Source organism: Nothoprocta perdicaria, unplaced genomic scaffold (assembly GCF_003342845.1).
Source record: "Nothoprocta perdicaria isolate Ctin4 unplaced genomic scaffold, notPer1 scaffold_52, whole genome shotgun sequence".
Classification (NCBI taxonomy): Eukaryota; Metazoa; Chordata; class Aves; order Tinamiformes; family Tinamidae; genus Nothoprocta; species Nothoprocta perdicaria.
Genome location: NW_020455777.1, coordinates 1442070 through 1461283, shown reverse-complemented (window position 1 = coordinate 1461283; position 19214 = coordinate 1442070).

Below are 19214 nucleotides of genomic sequence, written 5' to 3'. Positions count from 1 at the left end.
TGYTTAACTGGAGAACATGGCCAGGAAGATTTAACTCAGCACTTGAACAAAATTCTTGACATTCTCATGCGAAATACTTTTAGAGGGGTTAAAAAGCTGGGTAGAGAGAATTGCATAACTTTCAAAGGGAAAGAGAAAGTATGATTTTTTTGCTGGAGGACACCAAGTGAGATTTTGTACAGCTCAAAGCATGTCCAAGATCAGTTCCTCAAGAAACACTCAAGCAAGTATCTTGTGAGGAGGGATGGTGACCTTGATTTGAATAATGTTGTTGGCACATGCTAGGGAATGAGCTATGATGCTAAAAACAGATCAAGGTGATGTCACCATAAGCAAGTGGCAAAAATGTCAGGCAGGCTACCTCGAACTATGAGAAGTTTTACTAATCATCTCAACATTATTTTCAGAGGTCCCACCAGGAAAATCTAGAAAGTTGGCATACTTATCTAAAAAGCATTTTATACTTGTTAATACCAATGTGAGTGAAAAATGTAAGAGTGAGAAGTATTAATTTTTATCAATAATGATTAAAGCATATATATGGCAAAGTAGCCTTAAAATATTATTTGCATATTTGTTGCATAGCATGTGGCTGTCTTAAGAGTGGAAAAGGTGTAATTTAGAGAATTTAAAACTGAAAAAAAAAGTATTCTTAAGTTGTTGCTTTTAAGAATTCCTGTATTTACATACACACTTACCACATAGTGTCTCAAGGACTTTTGCTGGTAAGTTCAGATAGGCAAAATAGCAAAGGGTTAGTTTTAAGATATAATCTTACTTGAGGTCACTATCTGGAAAGCYAATGGCCTGCTTATTATTGTATTGTAAGTTGCGTTATAACAAGACATCAATTTACTACTTGATAATAYGGATGCACAAATATGTATGCATACACAAACACACACATATATATTCTTTCATATATGTGTGTACACATACACACACACATACAAATGTCTTTATTCATAACTGCGCATCCACCCTTCAGTTCTTGTGACAGTTCCCTTACAATATTGATCCCAATCGCACCTCCTTTTGTATTTTTCCTGTAGCCTTCATTACCACAGCTTTGTSCCTCTCATATACATCCAAATCACTGCTACCACTTTGCCCCCAAAATAATCTTCCTTGTTCATTCCTTTTGGTCCTACCTACTGTTCAGATTTAATCTCAATTTCACAGTAAAATACAGTTTTAAATAAAGTTTGCTTGAACTGTTAGCATGCATAATTCTTAAACACATAATTTTTGCATAGACAAGAGGTAAGGGCAGAAGTTGGCACCATGATTATCACCATTTTTTTGTCACTGCAACAGGACTTCATTTGTTCAGTGCTGACAGGTGATTTTCTAGCAATCTCTCTGCCAGCACTAAAGTCACTTCAGAGGAAGATACAGAAGTTATTCTTTAGCACAAAAAGCAATAACTCTACAGTCAGAAAAGAGGAGAGGTTAAATTTCATCTTTTTTTCTTTTTTCAAGAAATAGAGTAAAAGTACCTCACTTGGCAGAAACCGCCAGTTTTGTTACAAGRTTGAAAGTTAAGAAATTTCCCCAGTTCTGAAAGGAGCATAGAGCTGGCTACCATTTACATTCGTTGCATTCATTGATTTCTGCATGTACCTGAGGTACCTTGGTTCCCAGGAGTTGTGCTTGGAGGAGCACGTCAAGAAGTGCATAGAGGTGCTTTGGGCGGCAAGTCCCCACTGTGTCACGTTGAGCCAGACCCTTCCGAGACCACCTCTTGTATTAGCAGCTGTCTTGACCTACCCAGCTTCTCTCCAGTAACTCCATGAAGAGAGGAATGTCATGTTCTCCTTTGCTGTTAAGCATCTGGCTTGTCGCAGGAGACCAGAGGGCAGCCCTCCTGGTCACTGACCTCATGCTCCACTTCTTACCTCTTAGCAGTGCTGCTGTCTGTATGTTAATGTTCGCAATTAAGCACAACACTGAGCATYTGCAGAGTGGCAATAGCTTAAGGATGAAAGTTCCCCTTACCTTTTGCATTTCTGAATATTACTCCTGGAAATTTCACTCAATACAAAGGAATTTCCAGCATTCTATGTAGATAGCATATAGGGAAAAGACAAGCCTACAGAGAAATCTATCGAAAGCTGATATGCTAAARATTTCATTTTTCTGTGCTCAGGGGCCCACAACACAGTCAATGAAGTCATTTGCCTTCAGGTCTGCTGTTGCTTTGATCTAGTAGTGAGAAAACCTATCAAACTAATAATCTAGTGGCTCCTGTAGCAAAACAGACAGCTCCAACAGCATATGTAGCTTTTCTCACCTCCAGGTTGTGTGGCCAAGCATATGCAGAGATAACAGATGGTAGGAGTCACTTCTGTGGGACAGCAATGATACATGCATGGGAAAACAGAGTGATACGATCATGGGAGGAAAAAAAGATGCCCAGATATATAATAAAATAAACTGGATGTTTGCTGTACCAAACTACCAAAAATGCCCCCACCACCAGGGCAAGGCTGCTTTGGAGGTGAATATTATTATTCTGCTCTGGAATAGAATTGTAAGTAGCTTTGACTACCACTACCTTTAATTATTTACTAGATAAATAGTCAGATATTTTCATAAACTTTTAGGTTTTAGATCTTTTTTCTTTTTTCTTCACAGCRTAACAAAAGATATGCCTCTCTGGTAGATAGTGAAGTACACCCAGTAAATCATTTACCACTGCGTATAATCATTTACCAAGCTACAGAAGAAACCTGGCTCTGTGTCAAGGTGTCAGGAGCTCTGGGTGAGCCGAGCACTGAGCGCTCTCCTGGCCACGAAGAAAATCTTTCCAACCGGGGTCCCCTGTGAGTTTTGGTGCCTTTCCATTGCTGTCTGTGGTGGCTCATCCCACCTGCCTCACCCCAGCGCTTACTGCTGCCTGCCCCGTCCAAGGTCAGGGAACAGCATGGGGAAGATGTTCCATCAGAATGGAGTTTTGCCCTCATTTTCCATTTTATCTAAATATATTTCTGTAGCATGTTTACTTCTCAACTAAATTATTTAGGAAAAGCAATGTCTGCAGTGTGAACACCTATTGTAAAATCCAATTATTTGTAATTCATGGGTGTTGGCAGCGTCTTGTCCTTACTTTCCTCCATGTCAAAGTGTCCTAATTTTACTTAATCTCTCTAGATGCATCATGGCCATAACACCTTTATTTATGCACTAATGAGCATCACCAAAACAAAGAGTCATTCAATATAGAAAGAGGATAGGAATGGGACGTACTTGGTATAGCCTCCAGCAACCACTCCAACAGTCCTTCTAGATCATATTTCAGTTTCTTTTGTTCTCATTTGTTCTGAAAATTTGCCATTATCTGAATGTAAAGACCTCTTTTTTTTTTTTTTTTTTTTTTTCCCCCGGACAGCTTTGAAGCAGCTTTTGTCTCTATTAAAATAAATGGCTGAAATCGTGGTGGCTGCAGACTCATTGCTGCAACTTTTCCTCCCCTTACCTCTTCCACTCACATAGATTTTCAAAATGTGAGAAAGGATCAAACAGATAACTGTATCATTCTTGAAATTCATATTACCTCTAACTCCATATTAATTTTGTTTTTGTCCAGAAGTCCAAGGACACAAAACCACTATCTGTATGCGTGTTGCTAAACAGCAGTAATAAAGTGCTAAGGATTTCCTAAATAACACTGAAATAGTTTTCAGTGAGGAAACTGGTGCAGCAGGTGAACATTGTATCCTAGAGCTGCTAACATTTCTTTTGAAAATGCCCACCAAGAATACCCAAGGTGACAGGGCATTCCTATGTACAAGGTCTTGGGGTTTCAGGTTGGGGGAGCAGGAGGGGTTGTTTGGGTTTTTGTTTTGCTTTTGTTTTTGTTTTGTTTTGTTGTTGCTTGTTTTAGCTAACTTCTGTTCATCTAGAGGAACAAGAGAGGCTGACAAGCTCTTGYGGAGCAGCTTGCTTATATGTATTCTGAATTATGTGTTCACTTTGARTAAGTTGAGATGTGTGTTGGACAATATCATATTTGTGTAATATTAGACCAAAAGCTTGAAATACAAATATTGCAACTCATCCTGATCTATATGGGTCCTGATATTTTTTCATGCCATTCTGACTATTGGATTCATATCTGAAACTGTTTTAGTGGCACTGAAGGTTTCTCCTGCGATTATACACTTTTTGAGAGAATACATGATGCATAAATGCTCTGTATATGATAGTTTCATGGTATCCAAGCTGAAGGAATCTGAGCTTACATTTCAGGCTTCTGGCTGTCAGCAAAATAATTCAYGGCTGTCAGAGTACTTTGAGTTGTGATGGCTTTTCCATCCCACAGAGAAGACCCAAGAAGGTCGGTGAGATGGTACCACCAGAGGGCAGAAAGCACCTTAATAAGCTGCTGAGCTGGGAGAGAATGGGAGGCCAGCCTCAAACGGATGCCCAAATCCTCTCTGAACAAAGGGGTTTATCACTTCCCAGCCTCTTCAGGCTGCCAACATGGAGCCTCCAAACAGTTTCACTTGGCTTGGTGGAGCCCTCGGAGTTTGCTCATGGGCATAAAGACAGTCATCCTTAATTCAGCTGCTGAGCAATGAGATGTTTAGGTGCCTAATTCTTCTTGAAATTGCAGACCTGGAACCTAGTACTCAGCTATTTCAGACTTCTGCCTTAGGATGACGTGAATAGAAATGTCTGTTTTTCTTCCTACTGATGTTGGAGAGTCATCCAGTCTATGTGTTTAGCTCATGGCTAAACACTTAGCACCAGAGACAGGCATAAGACAGACCCTAGAGCCTTTATGCTTTCCAGTAGGGTTTGACACTCCCCTGCATTTGTGGATATGAATTTACCTAGGAATCTAGAAACTGCTGTCTTGTTGTCAATTCTTAATACTGATATTCTTAAAATATATCATTTACTTGGTATTTTCAAGGAGAGAAAGAGTCTAATCTAGAAAAAAAATCAGGTATCTTGAGAGAAAAAAAATCATGACGCATTTACAGAAGCTTTCTTTTCCACTGATATTGGCAATTCCTTGCATTAATCCATATTTCCTGTCTCAATTCCTCTTTATCCTTTGAAAAAACATGCATATCTCAAACAAGTCCATAGAGTAATGCAGGAGAAGATTGTAATCTTTCTTTTGTTCCTTTTCATGTCAGCACAGGAAGGTCTCATAAAATGATGTCTTAGTTCCTAGCAGTGATACCAGGAGTTTCTGGGATGAGTTTAATCTTCGTGTGCATGTCCAAAACTAGGCAAGGTATGTTTCATTGCACAGTTCCATATTAGCATAGGCTCTCTTTATAAATGACTCATTTGATAATTCAATCTACTAAGGCCCGATTTCAAAAAAGATGGGATTTAAAGTAAATGTCTACATGAGGCATCACAATATTTTGGAGGTCTTCTCTGGCATTGAAATTTTCCTTATTAAAAATATATTCTTATTAAAAACACTAGTTAACAAACAATGCTGGCTTCCTCTCCCAAAGCACTAGACAGATAGGAGATATTTGTTCCGCAGCAGAAGGCTCACCTTTCTTCRAAGCAGCCTGATGATCTATACAAGGTTAATCCCTTTTCAGAAACAGTACCTTAAAATGCATCTCTATCTTGAACAGCTTGCTTTGATAGTAACAGAAGTAGCTGAATACAGAAAGACAACTTTCCAGAAAACAGTGTCCATAAATGCTTAAAAAGTAGGAGAAAAAAAAATAATTAAATTACACACACACTCTCAACTAATAGAAATAATGTTGGGAACAATTGAAAAAGGCTGAGACATGAAAGAGAAGGGAGAAGGGAGAAAACTGATGGSTTGAGGGAAAAATGTCCATATTAGTAGGGGTGATATAGAGGAGCGTCACTTCAGATCATGAGGGTAGTATCTACCTATGTCTTCCAGGTGTTGGAGAGCACGTTCTGTCAATGCTTTTGTTCTTTACAGGAGTAAGCACTGAGATGGAAGCATCAGCTCTGTGCAGAAAAGAGGGATTTGGTTTAGTATTAGTGATAATGGGTAAGCCCTGAAGATCTTGGCTTACACAAAAAAAGAAGGGCACACTGGGGACTCTCTAGCTGATACATCCTATGGTAGATGGTAAGTAAATTGAAATAGAACCTGTGGTACATTGTGATCGGTTGGGAAAGTGAGACCACAAGAGACTTCAGCTGATCACACAATAACAGATGGGTAATAAAACCTGGGACAATAAGGAATATTTGTGGAACAAATGAAAGATCAACCTCCCTTCTGTTGCAAAGGCAAGAAAATAGTCAAGTGTTAGAGAACAATCTAAAAGGCAAATTGATGAGGGAAAGAACATATGGCAAAGATGGAAAGTGTTAGATGGAAACACACAGAGGAAAATATATGTTTTTAAACTATCTTTACAATATGCCTATGTTTAGCCTTTGCATGCTTTCGCTTACTACCATTTGTGAAGGAGCAATTCTTTGGATTTCTGCTGTGCAGAGCACGAAGTAATTAGTTCCAAAATACAGGATCAGGAAACGCTGAAAGAAAAGCACAATAGGCGGAAGAAAGAGAAAATGAGGTTCCACCATATACAGTCTAAGCAAAAATGCTACTGAGATCTTTTTTCTTGTATCTATCATTTTAAAGGGGATTGCACTACTGTATAGAAGACAAACGTAATTAGAAATAAGCTCTATGTAAGCATTACGCTATACGTTTCAGTACCATATCTGGACTGCATTTTTCAGTGTACTCCATCACCCATTCTGTTGGGAAATGAAGAAACCCCATGGGCATGAGAAGCATCGACAGACACCTAAATACTGGAAACTTTCAGCTGCTCTGCCTGCTGGCCTGCCTGCTGCAGAGCCCGGGAATCCTGCAGGCAAAATTCAGTGCCTGTGCAGAGAGCAGGGCTGCAAGGGCATGTCCAGGCACAGAGCTCACTTGCTCCTTCTGGAAAATGCAGCACAAAATGCCCAGCACATCCAGCAACCCAGCAGCCACAGAGCTTTCTGCAGCTTCTTTGTGCCAAGCACTGAGCTCTGCTCCAGCTGCCTCCTGGGCCTGTCTCCATGGCCTGTCCTGGGCCTGTCCTCCAGGCCCAGTCCTGGGCCTGTCTGCATGCAAAGTTCAAGGTAGACTCGGCAATAAGGAACCAAGTTTCTAAAATGTCCAGGAATTTTGCCTTTAAGCGTACGRTGGAGCAGCGTATTTCAGTAAGTTAGACATTGCCCTGTTCTGTCATGCCTGACATAGCTAGGAGGATTTCACAGATTCAGCGAGACTGCCCTGTATTTAAAAGATAGGCCTGCTAGTTACCTGCCATGTGCAGGACTACTGGAAGTGGCAGAGCTCTGCCTTGCACTTGCACTGCTCACTCAAGTATGGGGATAAGAAGAATGGACAAATAAACCTCACATGGGCCTCACAGCTGCATCTCACCTTGTGCAATTCTTTGCAAGATCAACAAGTGCAGCAGGACAGAACTGAAGTCAAAGCCTTGAAATTAGACTATTTTTTTTCTATACATATTGTTTTAAACAAGTTTTCCTTTTCCTTTATGCTATTATTCCTCTGCTTTAAGGTAGTATAAAAAAGGTAAGCGCAAGCAAATGAAAAGAAGTGCCAACCAAYCACTCCATTTGAATGTACCATAGTCATTCATGGTAATATGAGACTGGCAACGTGAAGATGACAGCAACATTGATACTTATCACCCGGGCTGTGCTGCCGAGCCGTGTGAGCTGCATCCTCCACAGAGCCCTTCCTGGGCTGTGACTCATGCAGGGCCCTGCTTTGAGGCTCCTCTGCCACCTACTCTGACAAAAGATATTTTCAAGCTAATAGATAAATAAAAAGCTATTATTAGCAACCAGAATTCAGTAAAGATACCATTACATATCTTGCATGCAAGAGATCTTGAATCTGAACCGGTATTGTGAATGCCCCATGTGTTAACTGATCTGGAGCCTGGCCCCCTCCATGCTGAAGCTGCAGTCTAGGCAGGGCCTGACTCAGGCCTTCCTCTCACAGTYCCTTTTGTCCTATGGTAGATCAGAAAAGAAGAGAGTTTTCAGGGGATGCTACAGTCAGGGAAGAGTGAGTGGAGAGTTGGGAGGAAGAGATGGAAAGCCTACATGATGCAAGTAGCAGACTAAAGCACAGGCAAGTCTGGGCAGTGGGAAAGAACTTGCTCACGGATGCTCTATCTCTGCACCTTTGTTTAAGATCTTTCCTATGATGTAGGTAGGGTTGGAGTTTATCTGCAAGGATTTAATTTTTCTGTATTTGAGGACTGGCAAACCTATATCTCTCAGCACAGTTGAAGATAACCAAAAGGAAGGCACAAGGGTGTAAAGAAGTGTATCTGAGATCAGGGTAGAGTATCCTTCACTGGGGTGGTTCTCATGCTTGTAAGGGCAAAGCTGAAGCTGCAGAGGCTTGAGCAGCTGAACTTSAGCAGCAGCACTCGCTCGGGGAGCAAGCGGCCTCATACTGTGCAGTTAAGCTAGACAAGGTTAGTTGGAATAGGAGGCATCGGCATCCCTCGACCAGCTTTCTGTCTCTTTCAKGGCTCCACAGCACTCCAGCTTTTTGCCATCTTTATTGTTGTTTGCCAACTTGTTGTTTATGCCAACAAGTCTTGACATAATGCTAAAATCGAGAGTACCTAAGAGTAGAAACTGTCTTTATAAGGCCTTTATAAGTGCCAAGAAAAAAAAAAAAAAGTCAATGTCTGCTTAAGAATGAGATCTCTAGGCACAATTAGAGCTATAATAATACACCTGTTCATGTATGAAGCATTAAGACACAATCAGTTTGACAGCCAAGTGATTTAACTTTCTGTTAAGGTACTTTTATTGGGAGCCCATTAAAAAGCTTCTATAAATTCATTCTTTTGGCTGAACTGATGCCTTTGCATACTGAAACATAGGTGTTAAGCTTTTACATTCATCTTCCTGAAACACTTTGCACTTTTCCTCTCTTCTAGTCATTTGTTCCTCCTTTTTTTTTTTTTTTTTTGAAACCTCTTATTTTGTTTGTGCTAATGTCACAAGAGTGAAGCTCTTCCCTCAGGCCGCTGTTATTTTGTGAACATCTGAAACATTTGGGGCCAGATTACATACTGGCAAGTAGGACAATGGCATTGCCATAATAAGCTAGAGCTAATTTATAGGCTTTGCAGATGTGAATGCATTAGCATGCAAATCATGAGCAACCCTAGCCCATAAATAAAAGAACTTACCTTGCCAAGAGATGGCTGTCCCAAAAATATAATGAGTATTATAAATTATAGGCATGTGTCAGATTTCAGCCTCCTTTGTATTCTTATCTGTAGCTCTCTGAGGGAGCATTTAAAGATAAAACATACACTACAATGCATGGCAGAGGCAGTTATGCTCTTTGCTGCCCAGTGCCATTGTGACCTTTTGCCAACCACCACTCCTTCATTTGTAGGAATAAGAATTATTCAGGCTTGTCAGCAAGCTTGAGTAATATGTTATTACGTGGTAGCACTCTGAAGAGGAAGGTTGAACTGTGGTTAATGCGTTGARCTACAGCTCAGGAGAACAGTTTTCTGCTCACAGCTCTGCCTCAGACCTTGTGCGCGGCCTTGGGCAAGCCGTTTAATTAGTCCATGTCATCATTTCCTTATTTAAGAAACAAGCAAAATTAAAGTTCGGCTAACCTGTGCTTTCTGTTTGGATAATTATTGTTTTGGGGCAGGGCCCATCTTTACTACCTATTTATAGAGGGTTGGCACACTCCAGGAGCAGATGGTGCTGTAATAGGAATAAACAGATCTCTATCCTAGTCCTTAGTTATAATTTCAGAGGATATTCAAGAGTTCGCTCGAGTCTCATGGGAACAGAAATCCACATTCTTTTTTTTTTTTTTTTTCTGCTTTGTTTTGATGAGAAGTACTTAATGAGGCTGCACTTCCATGACTGGCTCTGTCAAGTCATGACCGCATGTGGTGATCTGGTCTCTAYAGGTCTCTATATAGAAAGTGGTGATCTCTATAACAACTTTGCCAGCTGCCTGCCACTCTCTACTTCCACCCCAAAATTTTAAATGACAGAGGAGTAGAAGCGGCAAAAATGCAGAATTTCTACAAAATTTGTCAAAACACATTGCCTTATGGAGGAGAATCCCAAGGCAGCACCTCTCCTCTGAGAAGCTCTATAGTTCAACTCAGAGAGAASCGCAGGACCATAAGTTTTCTTGCTCATGGGAGTACTTGTTTCTTCCTAAAGTCATAATTTTTGAGGGTCATTCCAATGGAAAAAAAAAAAAACACTGAAAGTGGAATAATCTGCTGGAGAGAAGGCTCMCTGACAGTTTTGTTTATTTTATGGACATGTTACATTAAGCTAAGCCTTTGCCATCTGCTCTGCCCCCTGATTGTAAATGCAAGAAAAAAAAATCAGAGTGCCATCAAGGAGATAAAAGTGATTTAACAGCCTATATATGCTCTTCCAGCCATGCAGCCTGCACTGAAGATGTTCTTTCTCATGATTCAGACACAAATCACAAGGAAAACAGTTCACAAATGACAAAGTAAATTTCCAGCTGAGCTGGAGTTTTCTTTAAGCAAACCTGACTGCACAAGAGGCTTCAACTGTACTTGTATCAAATTATGAGAGCTTTACGTAGAGAGCATCTTTAAATATCCTCTATATTGTTTGCCACTCAAGCAGCAAGACCTTGGGGTGGGAATTATTTAAGGGATAATGCTTATGGTGGAAGGATATATGAGGCGATAAATGGCTTTTGTAGGTAGTTGAACAGTACAGCAAGGCTATGAGATGGGTAAGAAGCAGAGAAAACATTCATTGAAAATACATCCAAGGGCTATGTTGAAAAAGAAAAAAAATTAAATACAAATGTGACAATTGTGAGTTTCTCGCCTTTTGAGGGTTTAGGAAACCTCTGCAGCTACGCTGCTAGAGAATAACCTTCAGAAAGCATCGATGTGAACAGATTGATTGTCTTTGTGGAAAGAGAGTGATGAGATTCAGTATACAGAGGTGTCAATAAAAATGCATCATCCGTAGGAAGCTTACATTTTGTATTCTGTGATAAATCCTCCTATCGACACGCAGCCTGCAGAAAGGCATTCTCATTGCACTGTTAAGCATGAAGACAAAAGGCATGAACCACCCATAAAACATGCCATGAATCACTTGTAGTGCCTATTTAAGGATTTTCCCTTAGGAAATAAAATTATAAATCTAATATGTTGTGTTCATCTGTGACAAACAAAATTTATTATATTCATATAAAGATGAATACATGTTCATCCACGAATTCCTGTAGAATCATGAGAATAATGGGAAAAGGTCGTTCATTTAAAGATTAATAAGAAGTATATCTATTGCTTGTATTTCTCTTTAAGTTCATTAAGTTAATAAAATATTAGAATCAAAAGACGAAATCTTTGTCCAGATTATGAAACTAGAAACTTTAAAATGTGGTTTAGATATGCTCAGCATAGCAAACACATGCCTACCACTTACGATGTTGTAACTACTGGACCATTTTCTGTCTGGACTTGTGTCAGCTCACAGTATCCAAGGAATTTATTGCTCATGATACAGTTCTGTGACATGCCTTGAATGTCTTTCTCAGAGCTGCATATTGATTGATGACAAGGCACATACAAAACATACATCAACAGTCTTGCCAGCACATTCAGTGGCTACCCTCTATTTCTGGTGGTCGTCTTTGAAAACAGCAGCAGGGAGTACAGGAATACTGCTGCCCTCCTCGCATAGGGAACATGCATACCTTGGAGGAGCTGGCAACTGCATGAAATAAATTAAATAAATGATAAATGTTCACTCACATTATTGGAGAGGGTCRTGGTAAGCACTGCTGAAGAGAAATCCTATAGTAGTGACTTTGGTGCAGAAAGGGGTGTCTGGATTCTCTGGCCAATAGAGGTTAATGGGTTCACACCATTTTGCACCAGGTTGAATGTGAACAAGCAGGAAAAAAAAAAAGATTTATATTTCATATAATCTGTGTTTGTATATGCTTAAGCAACATGGCTTATTCTCTTATTCTGATATTTTGCTATCTAACTCTTATTTTGATATCTACATTGCTATTCATTCATGTGTCGACAGTGGTCTGCACTACGAAGATCAAACTTACCTTTGACGCGGACAGCTGTTGGACTAATTTGTTCCTCAATGAATAAAACATTCAAGTGAGGGACTGAGTATCTAAACAGATAATGTTTTAATTTCTCGCACAAACCAGAAAAGGCACAGCAAATAAAAAGGATGATATTTTGATCACTAATGCGATGTTGTGACTGTATAAAATAATGATTATATCTGTGATATACCTGCAATTTATAAGGTTGGCTGGTGTTATAGGCAGAACTGTCTTAAGATTACCTGGCAACTGCCACAATACAATCTCATTTTCTCTTGCTTTGCCAAATATTAAGTGGAGCTGACATCTTCCATCTGGAAGGGAGCAAGGGTGATTGCTTTACATTTCAATCAGATTAATGTCACTGGTTTCAGACAAAAGAGAGAAGATAATGTTTTGCCATTGTTCATACAGGCTGATAACCTCTGAGGGGCTGTACTGTCCCTGCTTACTGGAGTGGAGAACTGAAAAATAGACTATCACTGGGCTGTGTATCAAGGTTCTGCTTCTTGCTGAGGCTCTAAAAACTTGCCCAAATCTGGCTAAATGTCAGGAAATCAGTCTATATATGATCAACTGGGCTACTGAGTTTTATCAGCTATCCCTGAAGACTGTCTTTGTAGTTGTATGATAATGTTCTACACTGTAAGGGGCATTTTCCTGTACTTGTGCTGTATTCGTACTTGTGCTGTAACATCCATGTAGCTTAACAACGTCCAGCTTAGGTGTAAATTGGTTACTTGTGTCCTAAAAGCAGGCATAACTCAGCCCAAATTATTCTAATCTCACTGAGAGTAGAACTGTCCCACATGCAGGAATTTGCCATCTAACATTAAAGAAGATCTGTGCAGGGATAGCCTCTCTCTCTTTTTTTTTTTTTTTTTGTAAGAAGAAAGGCATGGGCAGAAGGGCTGAGGTTAAGCATTGGCAAGGGGCAAGGAAGACCAGTGCTATTACTACAAGGAGTATGGCAAGAGGTCTGGGACAGGAAGATGATCCGAGTATCTTAAAGAATTTGCAGAAAGAGAGAAGCAGCACAGGGGACCTGGGGTAGAACCAGGTCGATTGAACTGGGAGGCTGGGACTGTGTGGAGGCAAGAGATTGCACGAGTATCTTGGCTTTGTTATAACATGTATGCACAAGGTGAATCTCAATGTGCTTTTAATACTGTTGCTTTTGTGTAGCTTTTTCAGATGCTAACTAAATGTTAAAACAGGAACTAGGTAGGCAGAATAGCAAAGAAAAGAGGGTACAGCCATGATCGCTTGTAAACTACCTCTCAGAAAATCATGGTGTTACTAATCTGGAAGATCAAGCCAAACCTCAAATATTATTGTACATGGCTAAAGATACATTTCTGTTTGAATTTTATATAAAAAAAAGAAAAACCCTTTTCAGTCCAGTGGGTCTGGTTTCTTGTTATTTCTACYTCCCAATCTTTCACAGGCCCACRAGATAAAATGGGCCCRTAGAGAAACCCACAGATAGCAAGAAATCCAGTKAGACTATTAGAAACCAGATGAATCTGCAGCCTTGATTTTGACAGCCTTTGCCCTACATGTTTTTCTCATTTATAGACTACGCATATTTGCTATGGCAGCTAGTGAARTTCAAACATAGCACTCTGCAGCACTGTGCTTTTTGGTTTTTCTTTTCAGAATAGGTACGGGGAAACACTGCGTCTGTCTGATAGGTTTCCCATTTAAAATGAGAACAAGTCCCAAACAAGGCCTTTAAAAATACAAGTTTGAATATCAGTGCTCCCCTTCTACCCTACAAAGCTGTGTGCTTGGCAGAAGGATGATTACAGTGAATTCCTATTGCTGTAATAAGAGCTTTAGCGTGGTTCAATATGCACTTAGCATTGGATTTTCAGACTATGACTTAAAGGCAATTACTGTGTTCTCCTGGCAAGTTGGAAGCTGAATGCTATATCATCCCTGACTACTTCTCCAGAAAGGATGTGCCAATAATAATCTGAGGATTGATTGAATGCAGATAAATACTAGTGGTGGAATATAAAAAGGCCTCACTCGATGTGCAGCTTCACCGGTCAGTTCACAGCACTGCTCTGTCGGAGAAGAATGCTCCAAGCACGTGGCCTTACCATAGCTCAGCAAACAATGAGGCTTGGCTGTTAATTTGCAGGTTTAGGTTGTCAAATTCAGGAATTCAGCCCTATGCCCAGTGGTGAGGTAAATACATATTCAATTGATAATCTCCTAACTGACGTTAGAAGCATTGACTGCACCTTACATTTGAGATAATGACAAGTAGTGTCTAGACTACATCACAGAGGTGCTTTGGAAGGATTTTAAGAATTCAGGTCTTACCTTTCTTGAAATTAGATTCTACTTGTTACTGTGAAGTAAAAACACACTAAATACRAACCTAAGTGTGTGCTGGAGCTAACCTGATCTCTTAATTCAGAACATTTTCTCTCTCAAGGCTTCTAAGTAAGTTGTTTACATTACAGTTGTTACACCACTGATTATCAGAGTCAAACCACATGTCAGAGAATTCTGGGTGTGACACAGAGAATGAAAAAGGTAAATTTTCTGATGTTTAATCATTGTTTGTGAATATTACATGAATGCATAAAAAGAGGCTTGGATTTTAATTTTGTCACTTGCACTGTAAAACTGACAGTATTCCCTTAAAACTAGAATAGTCATTTCCCCATTGATTTGTCTGGCAGATCAGAACCTGCAAATCAACACTATTAAATACACTCCCAGTTACCTGTCTCCTTGTATTTCCATGTACTTTTCACTCTACCTAACAAACGTGGGCATCTGTCACAGAGGAGTCATGCACTAAAATCTGAAAGACTGTTAGGAAAATCTATTTTAGGCAGAACACATTAGGTTGAAATCTAACACAATTTCAGCTTTTCTGGAATTATTTCTAGTATTTCAACCCATTTATTTATATGCTTAACACCAAGGAGGATATGTAAATCACATTGCATTTCCTGGATGGTAGGGGTGCATTTAGTTAGGACTTGCTGACCTTTTCTTGACTGCTTTACCAGTATCTGATAGCTGCAGATGCCACCATGTCCTTATTTCTTTATAATGASAGATCTTTTTCTCAGTCAAAGGCCACAGGAGATTTCAAAGCAGTATATGGCCCTGCAAATTATGTATAATGCATTTGTAACTTTGATCGACCTACAGAGGTTCTCAGTTCAGTCTTTGGACTCAGTTTCAAACACTTTGGTTCTGCCTGTTCTTAGTATTCCTAGTATATCAGGGCCAGATGGTACAATCCTTACTTTTGCATTCAACCCTTGAAACTAACCACATTACTACTGTTCAAGGTTTTACCTCTCTTTGCACAAATTAAGTCAATGAGAATCCYCTGGATATGTGGCCTAGAGCAGAAATAAACCCTGTGATTTCATTATATTCCTTTATATCTACGTAGCAAAGATCATATGAATGAGGTAAACCTATGTGAGAAAGACGCCAATGATAAAATCATACAAAGGAAGCCAACTGTATAAAAAAAGGCAACTGCATCTTTAGAAGGAAGCAGACATGCTGACTCTTTTGTTCTCTGTTGATCTTAATTTTTGAAGCAGACTATAAGATTCCACTGGGAGAAAGGAGGTCAAGCCTTTTATCATCATTCACCCTGTCCCAAAGGTAGTCACAGACAGGCTTTGAAAGCTATGCTGCTTTGTTGTTCAGGAGTTCTCATGTGTCCAATCATTACAGGGAAGAAAGTGAGAATCCAAGTCCTCTGAAGCTTAACTTTCTGGCCAGCTTGGAATTCTTGTGACACWAAGTCCAACTCCTCAGTTACTTCTAATTTCCCTTCCCCTTTAAGCCTTCACAGTAGAGTCTGAGCAAAGAAAGAGAGCTTCCACAGCTCACATCTTTGTGCTGCCTRTTTCGTTCTTCTTTCCAAACGCTGATATCTCAGGTAGAAATGAACTGTAAATGGTGCACAGAAGAGCACCCTGGATGACCCAAGACCGTGTATGAAGAAAAGTTAAATAGAGTGGTCATCTCCAGACTGGAACAAAGCCAGCGAAGGGAGGACATGCTGAACATGCACGGAGTCATAAATGGCACAGAGAATATGAACAGGGAATGCTTGGGCAGAGCTCCTCACAGTGTGTGAGTAACTAAGCTAAGCTGTAGAAATTCCTCCCACGGGATAGTTGTGGAGGTCAATATTACAAAAAGGTACAAAATGAAAAAAATAAATGGAAGAAAAGTCTACCAGGTATTATTGAATATCCAAAGATAAACTGCTGGCTCAGGAAATATTGAGCCTGCATATTAATAGAAAGTGGGAGAGCTTACCASAGGAAGGGGCATTATACTCTCTCTTTCTATCTTTAAAAATACCCAAACTTCCTTTGTCAGAAGTAAGTCATTGGGCCGAAAGCATACGTTCTGACCCAGAATAGCTGCTCTGTGATCCTGATATCCCCTTTGATTTTCCTTGCAATTCCTTGAAGTGATAAAAATATTATGGTAGATTCAAGACAGCTAAGGAGATTTTGCTTTTCATCCCTCTTTGGCTTTGCAGAAAATATGTCTCGGCATGGCCAGAAGACCTTGTCTCTTATTTCTATGCTGGTATGGAGGTTGTGAACTTGCTTGTGTTTCAAGTGTTCTTTACAGAGCACAAGAACTATGGTTATGTTGAAGAGACTCTGCTGACTATATGCAAGTTACACTTGCAGCTCCTGTCGCAGAGGATTTTTCTCCCCAAGTCTGCAATCTCTGCTCTCATCACCATTCTTTGTCCCTGAGGTTTGTAATCTTTTGCTTTTGTTTAGCAAGGTCATGCTGTGGAGGGTGTGGAGCACAGCAGGTCTCATGGGCAACATGGCTGAGCATCCAGCTAGTAACTCACTGTGTAATAAAGCAAAAAAAATGACAGATGCCACCATATCATCAATGATGTGATTACAATACAGAAAACCAAAACTGAAAACAGACCCCACCAAAGGTCCTACCTTGCAAAGTCTTGCTGTCATCTGGAAGAGGAATGGAAGGGGCTCTGGTATAAGGTGTCAGAAAGGTGCTGCTGAGTCCCTGTCCCAGGTATGGCCCCTTTCGTTTCATGTTCTCTAAGCAGTTTGTCCTGAATAAGGAGAGCCAGAAGTGCAGAGCGCTTTCTGAAGCAAACTGAGTCCAGGTTGCTTTTGAAAATCTGGTGAGTTTGCTTACAGGAAAGGCTTCTGGGAGAAAAGCAACCTCAAAAAATTGGCACTGCACCCTTTTTGAATCCTGGAACCAGGCATTCTTCCCAAGTTCCAGGATTCCTCACATTTCTTAATAGTTTCAATTTAGATTGTAAGCGTTTTGTGACACAGCCCATTTCTCCCATCTACATTGTCCAGTGCCAACAATGTACAATGAGATCCTGACCCAGCACATTGTTACACACACTGGCTAGAACACAGGTAACACATTAACAATAATGCCAAACAGCAAATATATGCGATTATTTCACAGTGTAACCTGCCTCTCTCTCATAGTTCTCTACTGCACATTTGTTTCTTTTTTGAGGTCTTAAGGACTACACTGATAGGAGAGCCATGTGGTGGAGGATAAGGTGGAGGATATGACCATGTGCCATGGGAAGGTATTTGAGCTGGCACTGCATAGCCTTGCTGGGATACTGAAAGGGGCAAATCCATAGCAAGTAGATCCCTGAAGACCAGCATATACTGCTTCTTAACTCTCTTTCCCAGCCTGCATGAAGAATTGGGTTCCTTGAGTAACTTGGCTTTGCTTGCAGACAGAGCTAGCCAGTGTCGAGAGCTGTGGATGCATCCAGCGCCATAACTGGCAAAAGATCAGCAGCTCTGCCAGATGAGAGCCACAGAAACACCCCTGAGCACACCTGACACTGTGTGTTAGACATGTACCCACCACATCCTGCAGATATGAGGCCTGCATAGGGTCCTTCAAACCCCGAGCTGGGCAAGGCTTGAGGTGGAGCAAGCCACCAGCTGAGATGTGCTCTAGGCAGCTTCTATCACTACATAAATCTATTGCCTTTGGACAGCAGGGATAGTTTCAGCATTAACCAGTCGCTGTTGTTGCTTGCCTTCCAGGAAAAACATGARAAGACCAGAGAAGTCAGCAATTGTTCCTGGTGCTTGTTCCACTGAGAATACTGGAGAATAAAGAGGAAATGGACAGGCTGAGAATAATTCATCATCACTGCAGTCTGAGCCTTGGCTGTCACAGCGCACTGATCCCCTGGCCCAATACACTGTTCCTAACTACTGCCAGTAGCACTTTATTCCAAAGCAAGTGGATAGGCMTGATCAGAAACTTTGGGATTTGCTTTAATCCACATTACTGTGACTCTAGACATTTCCCATCCACCTCCAGGTCATTCCTCCATGGTGTCAAATTGCTGTCTTCAGAAATGAGTTTTATTCTCTAGCTTTAAAAGACTGCTTTAGATTATGAATTCCTTACGTTCCCGAAACACAAGCAAGATCAGCTTTGAAGTATTTAGACAAGGGGCATCCTTGGAAGGGCTGGGATCCTACGGGGAATGCTTTGCTTGTTCACCAGGCGCTAATACTGAGGTGTCCCCTGGCCRGTGGCTCCCAGCTCTGGCTGCCGGCGCTGCCTCTGCCTCAGGCAGCTGCTGCTGCCAGCGCTGCTTTCCCATCCGCTCCCTTTCCACGCCAGGGCCTCTGGCTCCACCGGCAACACACTCTGTGACAGCGGCTTTAGTGCAGTCAATTAACACTAACGGATACCGCAACAGAAAGCTACAGAGAGCAGCGTTTGCTAGAGACAAGCAAGGAAGCGACAGCAGAGGATGGCAGGAGGCTCGGTGGACGCGGCAGCGTCACGACACAGCAGTGCGGGACGCGGGAAGCCCAAGGCAGCTGCGGGATCGCCGCCCCGCCGGGGGCCGGTGTTTTGGGGGTGCGGGGGGGCTGCGCGGGCTCCCCAACGCGCAGCTCAAAAGCAGGAGGCTCCGTGGCCCCCGCACGCGCGGCGGGAAGGCCGCTGCCGGTCCCCGCGGGCCGCGCCGCGCAGGCCGCAGTCGCCATGGCGACCGCGCCGCTTCCCGCTTCCC